Source organism: Lathamus discolor, chromosome 19 (assembly GCF_037157495.1).
Source record: "Lathamus discolor isolate bLatDis1 chromosome 19, bLatDis1.hap1, whole genome shotgun sequence".
Lineage (NCBI taxonomy): Eukaryota > Metazoa > Chordata > Aves > Psittaciformes > Psittacidae > Lathamus > Lathamus discolor.
The window spans coordinates 826,379-834,519 of record NC_088902.1 but is presented as its reverse complement, the minus strand read 5'-3'; positions in this window follow the sequence as shown (position 1 = coordinate 834,519).

Sequence of the window (8,141 nt, the reverse complement as noted above, 5' to 3'; positions counted from 1 at the left end):
TTCTCCTTTTTGGAATATATTAAGCAACTCATTCTTCTGTATCTTTTATTTTCTTTTGTAAACTTTTTGGTTTTGTTTAAAAATGGCTTTATAAAAGGGCTTTTATAACCCATAACCATGACTTGTGTAATTTTTCTGCTATTTAAGGGTCTTCTGCAGTGGTTTTGTGCATATTAGCTATAAAAACACGTATCGGAGCACATGGGGTTCATTCCTTCACGGAGCTCGTGTTGCTGTCCCGAGGAGCATCAATCAGGTTTCGGACAGAGCGGTTTGGTGCTGACCTTCCAGGTGCTACCTGTGAGTTGAAGGGCAGACTTGGGAAGATGGAAGGAGTGAAGCTGTGTTTGCCATAAGGAACCCAACCTTTGGGCTGTGAGTTGTTCCCTGGTCCAAAACCCGTTACCCACAGCAGTGATGGGAGATGCAGCTTCTCCCGTGTCACGCTTGCCCCCAGGAGCTTTCCCTCGGTCATCCATAGCCTTCCTGTGGCCCAGCAGCGCCTGCAGACGCGCAGCCTCTCCCTTAGGGCTGTCCGAGGGAAGGGGCTGCCCGTTCCTACCGGGGTGTCCCCGCGGGCGGCGGCCCCGGCTCTGCCCGCGCTGCGCCAGCAGGGGGCGCCCTTGGGCCGGGCCTCCCCCGGGCTCCTGGCGCTGGGGCTCCGGGGCTGTTCCGGGCTTCGGTGGCGGAGCCGAGGCGCTCCCGCGGTGCGGACCGGACCGGGCAGGGCCCCCTCCCACCGGAGCAGGGGGCTCCGAGCCCCTGTGTCCAACCTGGCCTTGAGCACTGCCAGGGATGGGGCAGCCACAGCTGCTCTGGGCACCCTGTGCCAGCGCCTCAGCACCCTCACAGGGAAGAGCTTCTGCCTAAGAGCTCAGCTCAACCTCCCCTCGGGCAGGTTCAAGCCATTCCCCTTGGCCTGTCCCTACAGGCCCTTGTCCCAAGCCCCTCTCCAGGTTTCCTGCAGCCCCTTCAGGCACTGGAGCTGCTCTCAGGTCTCCCCTTCAGGAGCCTCCTCTTGTCCAGGCTGCCCCAGCCCAGCTCTCTGAGCCTGGCTCCAGAGCAGGGATGCTCCAGCCCTCGCAGCAGCTCCATGGCCTCCTCTGGGCTCGCTCCAACAGGATCAGCCCCTGGAAGTGTTTGTTCCCACCAGGGCTGGGATGAAGCTGCTCCTGGATGCTGAGGTACCAATGGTTCACTGTAGAACGGCCCCTGTGACCTTCCCAAACGAGCGGCTTTGGCAGCTGGAGCCTGGCAGCAGGTTCTGCCTCTTTACCTCTTCCATTTAGTTCATTCCATCATGTTGGAAGCTGCTGAAACGATGATGCTCCAGGCTTCTGGAATGCAGTGGTTATGGAATGCCTCTCTTTCTAAACATACCAGCCAATTAACCTTAACAGGTATTCCTGCCTCCCTACTGAGGTTCCTGTAGTTATACGTTGCACTGTTGACATGGATTCTATACTGGGAGCAGCTACAGACTTACCTTAAGTACTGTTGCACTGCTTCAGGTTTAGGATTCCCGAGTACTCAGCACAGTTGGTGCTGCCTTTGTCCCCACAGATAAGCACTACCCACTTTAAGACCTGGTGCAATGCTAGGCTCTTTCCTCCCCACTGTCTTTGACCATCCTGTTAGTGTATGCAGCTCCTTTTCTCCTCAGTATTGCTCTGTTGGAGCCAGATTAGGTACTGACTGCTCAGCCCTGGAGGCAGACGCTGTGCCAGCAGAACTTAAAGTTCCCACTGTCTTTGCAGTTGTGTTCACAGGGAATTAATACCAGAAACAACCTGCGTTCAGCTTTAGTGGCTCTGCATCCGAGAAGTGCACACACACAGGGTTTTGTAACTACAGCAAGTGCTGCCAAAGCAGGGGGGATAAGATTCCCTTGGCAAAGGATGCTAGCTGTCAAGTTTTAATCTAGCACAATTTTGCCTCGGGAATATCCTGTTTGTGTTTCTTCTGGTAGTGTTTGGTTATAGGGTGAAAATCAAGCCCAAAGGTGGAATTCAAGATTAGATGTGTTTTCTGCACTACAGCTTGTTTTGGCTCTATAGGTGGCCTGGAAATAGTAAGAAAATGGGACAAAGTTGATTCAAAGAGCTGCTGGTCTGTTCCTTCCCACTTTGCACGCTGAAGGATACCTGGAAACCTGGTGAAATGAAGGTATTTCCCAGCTAATTCCCTGTACTTTAAAAGCGTATTTTAGGGTATAGTTTGATGCAGCAGACCACAAAGTGGAAAGGGTTTTCTTACCTCTTTCACTATTTCAGGGTCTGTGTACTATACTATAGAATCATAGAATCATAGAACAGTTAGGGTTGGAAAGGACCTCAAGATCATCCAATTCCAACCCCCCTGCCATGGGCAGGGACACCTCACACTGAACCATCCCACCCAAGGCTTCATCCAACCTGGCCTTGAACACTGCCAGGGATGGAGCACTCACAACCTCCCTGGGCAACCCATTCCAGTGCCTCAGCACCCTAACAGGATAATAAATCAGGTGTAGAAAGGTACCAGTAATAACCCACACTCCGGCAGGGTCGGGGCAAAGCTGTCCTGAGGGTGCAGGGTAAGGGGTAAGTAGGGCTCTGAAAGGTGTCTGTTGGTTGTGCACTGATTGGAAAGCACTGAACGTCTCTAACGCGCGATGTGGGAGAGAGACTTGAATTCGACCTGGGAGCGCTGCTTGTTCGTTCAGAACCACATCCTGGCGAACGCACGTCTCCAGCTTCAGGGTTCTGCGTACACCAGGAAATGGGTTTGTGTGCGCTGGGGTGGTTTTGCCTCTTCCCACAGATACAGGTCAAGTTCAAGTGCTGTTATCCCGCTGTGGGCAAGCTTCGGAATGCACTCATCCCCCTTGGGTGAAAAGACCAGTAAGAGGTAGCTCCTTCTTCAACGCTGAATTCAAGCCTCTGGGTCAAATTCAGCCCTTGGCCTTGACCCATGGCTGCAGTTTACTGCCCTGTGTGTGCGTGGGTTTTGATGGACGGTCAATGGAAACGACCTTGCACAAAGCCAAAGCCGTTTCCTGCTCTGTCTCTCCAGTAATATTTCATTTGCCCTTCAAAATGATAAGGTTTGGTTTATATTCCAGGGGTTGCTTTGTATTTGCTTGCGAGTTCCGTGGCTTGAAGAGATGCTGGTTCTTTATTTCGATAATCTCTTGTCTCTCAGGTTGAATAACATTTGTGTTTTGAGCAGATAACAGTTCCAGCAGCACTACATTTCCTGTTGTCACACTCTCTTTTTTCCTTAAGCAGTTGGCCTGGGTACGAGGGTTTGGTTACCATTAGCAGTCGTGGCTTTCCTTAACAGCGGGGTCTGTTAGCTCAGCTCATGACAAGCGTTTTCAAACACTTGGGATTGATTGCAGTGGTTTCTGTCTGAGAGCTCGTGTGCTGCTGCTCTCCGAGATGGAGGTAGTGCTGACTTGGAAAGAAAATGCCTCTCTCTGCTTAGGTTTTTCTGGGTTTAGGTAAATGGTCTTCTGGAGGTTTGCTACAGAGGATATTATTGTAGTGTCTTGTAAAGCATGTGCTGTGTTTCTGCTTCACTTCCTGAGAGATGAATGAAGGGAAGGCATAGCTGGAGTAAAATCCTATTTATTATATAGAGCCATCATTTCTGTTTCCCTAAACTGTTTTTTTTTCCCCTCTAAACTGGCTTCCCCCCCTTTTAATTTTACTTCACTGTTAGCTATGAGACTGCGTTTGAAACAGCTCTTTCTGTTCCCAGAGAACAGCTCAGGACATCACCTTTAAACTAATAGGTGCCACGTTTCTCCTAGGTCTCGCATTTGGAAGTGACTCTGGTTCTTTCAGTCTCATTTGCATTAAACTGGTTTTGCACCTTTCAGTCTCTAGTGCCAGTTAAGGGACTTGGAAAGCAGCTTTTCCCATCTCCTTCTTTTGCCTTCTGTCTGGTTTAAATTCATGGACTCTGCCTCGCAGTAACCAGGTCTCTGCTGGATGGCTGTGCTGTGTGTAGGGGAGAACAGGCACTGTGAGCTCTGCTTTCAGAGGGGCCTAAGCCCCTCTTCAATGAGGTAAATGGGTTGTCCTGTGCGGTTGATCCCATTCTGACAGTGCTCATCACATCAGATTTGAGCGCTCACTCTGCCATATGGAGCAAGGGGGTGACTCCGGGATCGCTGCTGGGGAAAGTCTCCAGTGCTGTTGGTGTGCGTGGACCCCAGGCAATTCTTCCTCTGTTAATGAGTTGTTGAATGGCAGTGACCCCTGAGGAAGTCTCCTGAGCTGCTGTGGCTGGGAATGACATGGGATTGTCAGCAATAGTATCTGTAGGGGTCATCATGGAACAAGTTTAACATTCAGGTCAAAGCCAGCCCTGGGATTTGAGAGGTGAGGCTGATGAGAGGTGAATTAATTACAGTTATCAATGCACGTTCAGCACGACCGTGCTCTGTTTGTTTGGGAATAGCAGAAGCAAAGGAGCTGATGCCTCCTTCCTGCCTGCCGGCTGGGACTAGCAATGGACAGTCTAGAGAAGTGGGACACGGGAAAACAGCTTTTAGAGGGATTAAAGGGAGAGAAGGCCAGGACCTGTGAAGACACAGAAACCTGGGATGATGGTAAGCAAATGAAACAGCGTTTGCCCTGTTATGCCACTGTGAGATTTGAATGGAAAACTCTCTTCTTATGCTTTTGATGATCCCTTTTGTTGTTTTGGGCTTTTTTAATGAATGAACTATAACTGAGCTTCTCCCAGCCCTTCATGGATCACTTCCATGTCTCTTTGCAGGCAGGTACATGGCCTCATTCTTTCCCATCACCTCCTCTATAAGCAGGATTCATCATTCAAAGCCAGGTTGGACACAGGGGCTTGGAGCAAGCTGCTCCAGTGGAAGGGGTCCCTGCCCGTGGCAGGGGTTGGAGCTGGAGGAGCTTTAAGGTCCCTTCCAACACAAACCATTCTGTGAGTCTATAATCACCCCATAAAGATTCCGTTTCTCAGACAGCTGCTCCCAACCAGTGCCTTGGAAAGGAGCACGGGTTGGGTGTCTGTCCTCTGCAGTCACTTCCTGCCTGTGCAGTACAAGCACTGCAGAATAAACACGCTGGGGAGTATTTGCACTGTGTGCTGTAAACAGGGTGCGTCGCGTTTACCTCCAGCAAACATCTGCCCATCAACTGTATCTTCAAGGAAAGGGACAGGTTTGGTCTTCGGAAGTGTCACAGGGGAATCGCTCTGGATCCACTGCTTGGACAAGAGCTTTCCTCCTCAGCAAACACGGACGGGGCACTTTCTTTAAGTATTTTCTGGTTATTTTCTGTTCCAGGTTTCCTGCTTCGTTCACCACGGATGAATTGTGGCAGTTCTCTGCTGCCTTTAGTACTGCTCTAAACAGCTGGGCAAATCTGCCTGGAAATCTCTGGTGGTATCCACAACAATGCCCAGTTCTTCACTCTGTGGATGGAGTTTGGTCTCAGGTTTGACGCTAAAGTGTGTGTTCAGCCATGTATCATTGCCTACAGTGGGCCCAGTACAGCCGGGTACTGGGACCACATCCCAGACTGTTCTTGGGGTGCAAGAGGAACTTGCCTTCTTCATCTTGCTTTAGTCCCATCTGTCCTACCTCCTCCTACGCTCAGATGTCAAGATCTAGGCCTGTGCCCACCTTTTTGTTTCCTTCCTCTCAGGGCACCTGCAGGAGCAGTTTAGACTGCGATGGAGCCAAAGAATTACTCCAAAAGAGCTGACTTCAAGTTCGGCACAAACCCCTCTGGCAAAGCTGAGCACTGCCCTGCCAGCAGCAGGGCTTGCTGGTGCGGGAGGATGTGGACTGGAGGAGTTGTGCCTCTGTGGGATGGGAAGTCATAAAGGTGAGTGCCAAGGGCACTGTCGGAACAAGCCTTGGGACACGTCCTGTGTGAGCTGAGTGCTGTGGCATTAGGGACTGCCTGCAGAAAGGGTTTGGATTTGTCATCAAAGGCAGCATTTCTCATTGTTTAGGCCCTGCTTTAGTCAAGGATGGGGAACTTCTTATGTCCCTTTGCAAATAAGTAGAATTGCATTCAAGAAATCAGAAGCAACAAGCAGCAAGACCTGCTTTTTCATCTGGTTGTCCTTGCTCGAGAGGGACTGGCATTAGTAAGCTATTGTTCAGTGAAGGTCATGAGCCTCCTGCATACCAGGGCCCCTGGTTTCATGCGTTACCCACCTCGTCCTGCAGCCCGCGCTGGTCACTGAAGCTGTCCTGGGAAATCGAGTGGATGGCTCATGGGGTGCATCATTTGCAAGCGACTGAGCAAATGTGGTGCAGGGAATGGCTTGGGGACTGAATGGGAGCTGACAGTTTCCTTGGCACCGGAATCAGAAAGAAATGCCGTTGCTTTGTCTCTAGCTTAGCCAGAACTAAAGGGTGGCAAGGCAGAGAGTAGCTTGAAGTTGCAGGTACCAAACATGCAGGGTGGGAACAAGCTCAATCAGAGGCCGCTTTCTCTACCCAGATTTGAATCAGAATAGGCTGTTTCAGAAGGAAAACCCCCAAAAATCCTGGGAGCTGGAAATGGTAAACTGACGCCGAAGCTGTCTGCTTTGCCCGTAGTGATGATTCTGGCTGCAGTGAAATAGAACCCGCTCTGGTTAAGGGTTAAAAGTGGGCAGGATGTGGGCAGTTACCTAATGCGGGAGCTACAGCTGAGGACAGTGGGACCTTTCCCAACCTGGCATCTGTCAGGCTGTTGCTGTCCCTGCCTCAGGAAGGGGCTGAGAGGGCTCAGGAGTGATGTGTTAGGGGAGGAGAGGCAGGTGGTGGCAGAGATGTGTTGTAGGTTGCACAATGAGGTGGTGCAGAGTGATCCTTGCCTTTACAGTGGCCTCCCGAAGCAGTGCCTGGCTGTCCTAGGGGTGCAGAGGGTAAAAGAGCTCACTGGGGTGTGCAGTGCTGAGGATTAAAGTTCAGGGTATTCAGAGGCCCAGAGAGCTGGAGCGTGGCTGCTCTGGGGCAGGGGACCAGAGCAGTGCAGTGCTTCCTCCCTACAGGGGCAGGTTCAGCCTTACCTGCACACCAGAGCTGACAGTGACAAAAGCAACAGGAGGGGAAGAGGATTGAGAGGAGCTGTTTAGGTCCTTCTGAACCTCCCCTCAGTGAAACTGTTTGGATTCTCTGCTGCTGCTTCCCCTGTCCATCCATACAGGGATGCCCTGCGGTGTGCCCCTGGCAGGGTGAGGGGCAGCCACAGCTCGCTTGGCCGGCGGCACAGCTCAGAGCTGCTGAAAGGCAGAGAAGGCAACTGAGCCCATGATGCTGTGTGTGGGGAAAGGAGCTGGAAGAGGCAGAGGTTAAGAATGCAGCCCAGGGAACAGCGGGGGGAATGCTAAAATGCTTTGTCGTGCACTCTGTAAATAGAGCCGCTGTGCCCTGTTCCAAACCCGGCTTTCCAGAGCTCACACACGCAGTTGCAGGGCCAGCTTCTTTCCTCCTGCGTTGCCTGCAGGGACAGGAATGGTGACGCTCAACAGCAAACAGTGGGAGCCGTTCCAGTATCAATAAGGATTCTGACCAGGGAGCAACTTTGTTTGCTTGGCTGCAAAGGCCTTGGAATCCAGTAAGTGGTACACAGTGACCCCATCTCCCGACCAAACAAGACAAGCTCTCTGACCAAATGCACTCTTCCACTTTGAGACGGGCTTTGCAGAGTCTCAAAACCCAGGAGATTGTTTAAGTCTCGAGACTCCAGATGAAAGAAAACCGGATGAATTGCCTTTGGTTTTGGCAGTCTGGGGCCAATCACGCTTCCAGGCTTTACTCCGCAACCAAAAGATGCGGAAATGGATCCGTTCAAGAAGAAACGGAAAGCAACAACAAAAAGCCCCATCCCACTGAATCCACGACTTCGAGACTATCATGAAACTTATGGTGGAACTGGGGGAGCTGAAAACTGTGCTGAGGCAGTGTAGTGCTGCTACAGTGTCCTCCCTGCAGTCTTACATGGAGAAAAGCAGCTTCTTGCACCATTAGTAGGAGGCAGTAAACCTGTAGGATGTTTGCTGCTGGAGAGGAGGCAAGAACACGTGTTCATGGTCGTCAGTCTTCAGGAGCAGCCCGGCACTGCTTTAGGGAGGTGACACCTCTACAAGGAACCCCCATTGCAATGGCAAATGCAGCT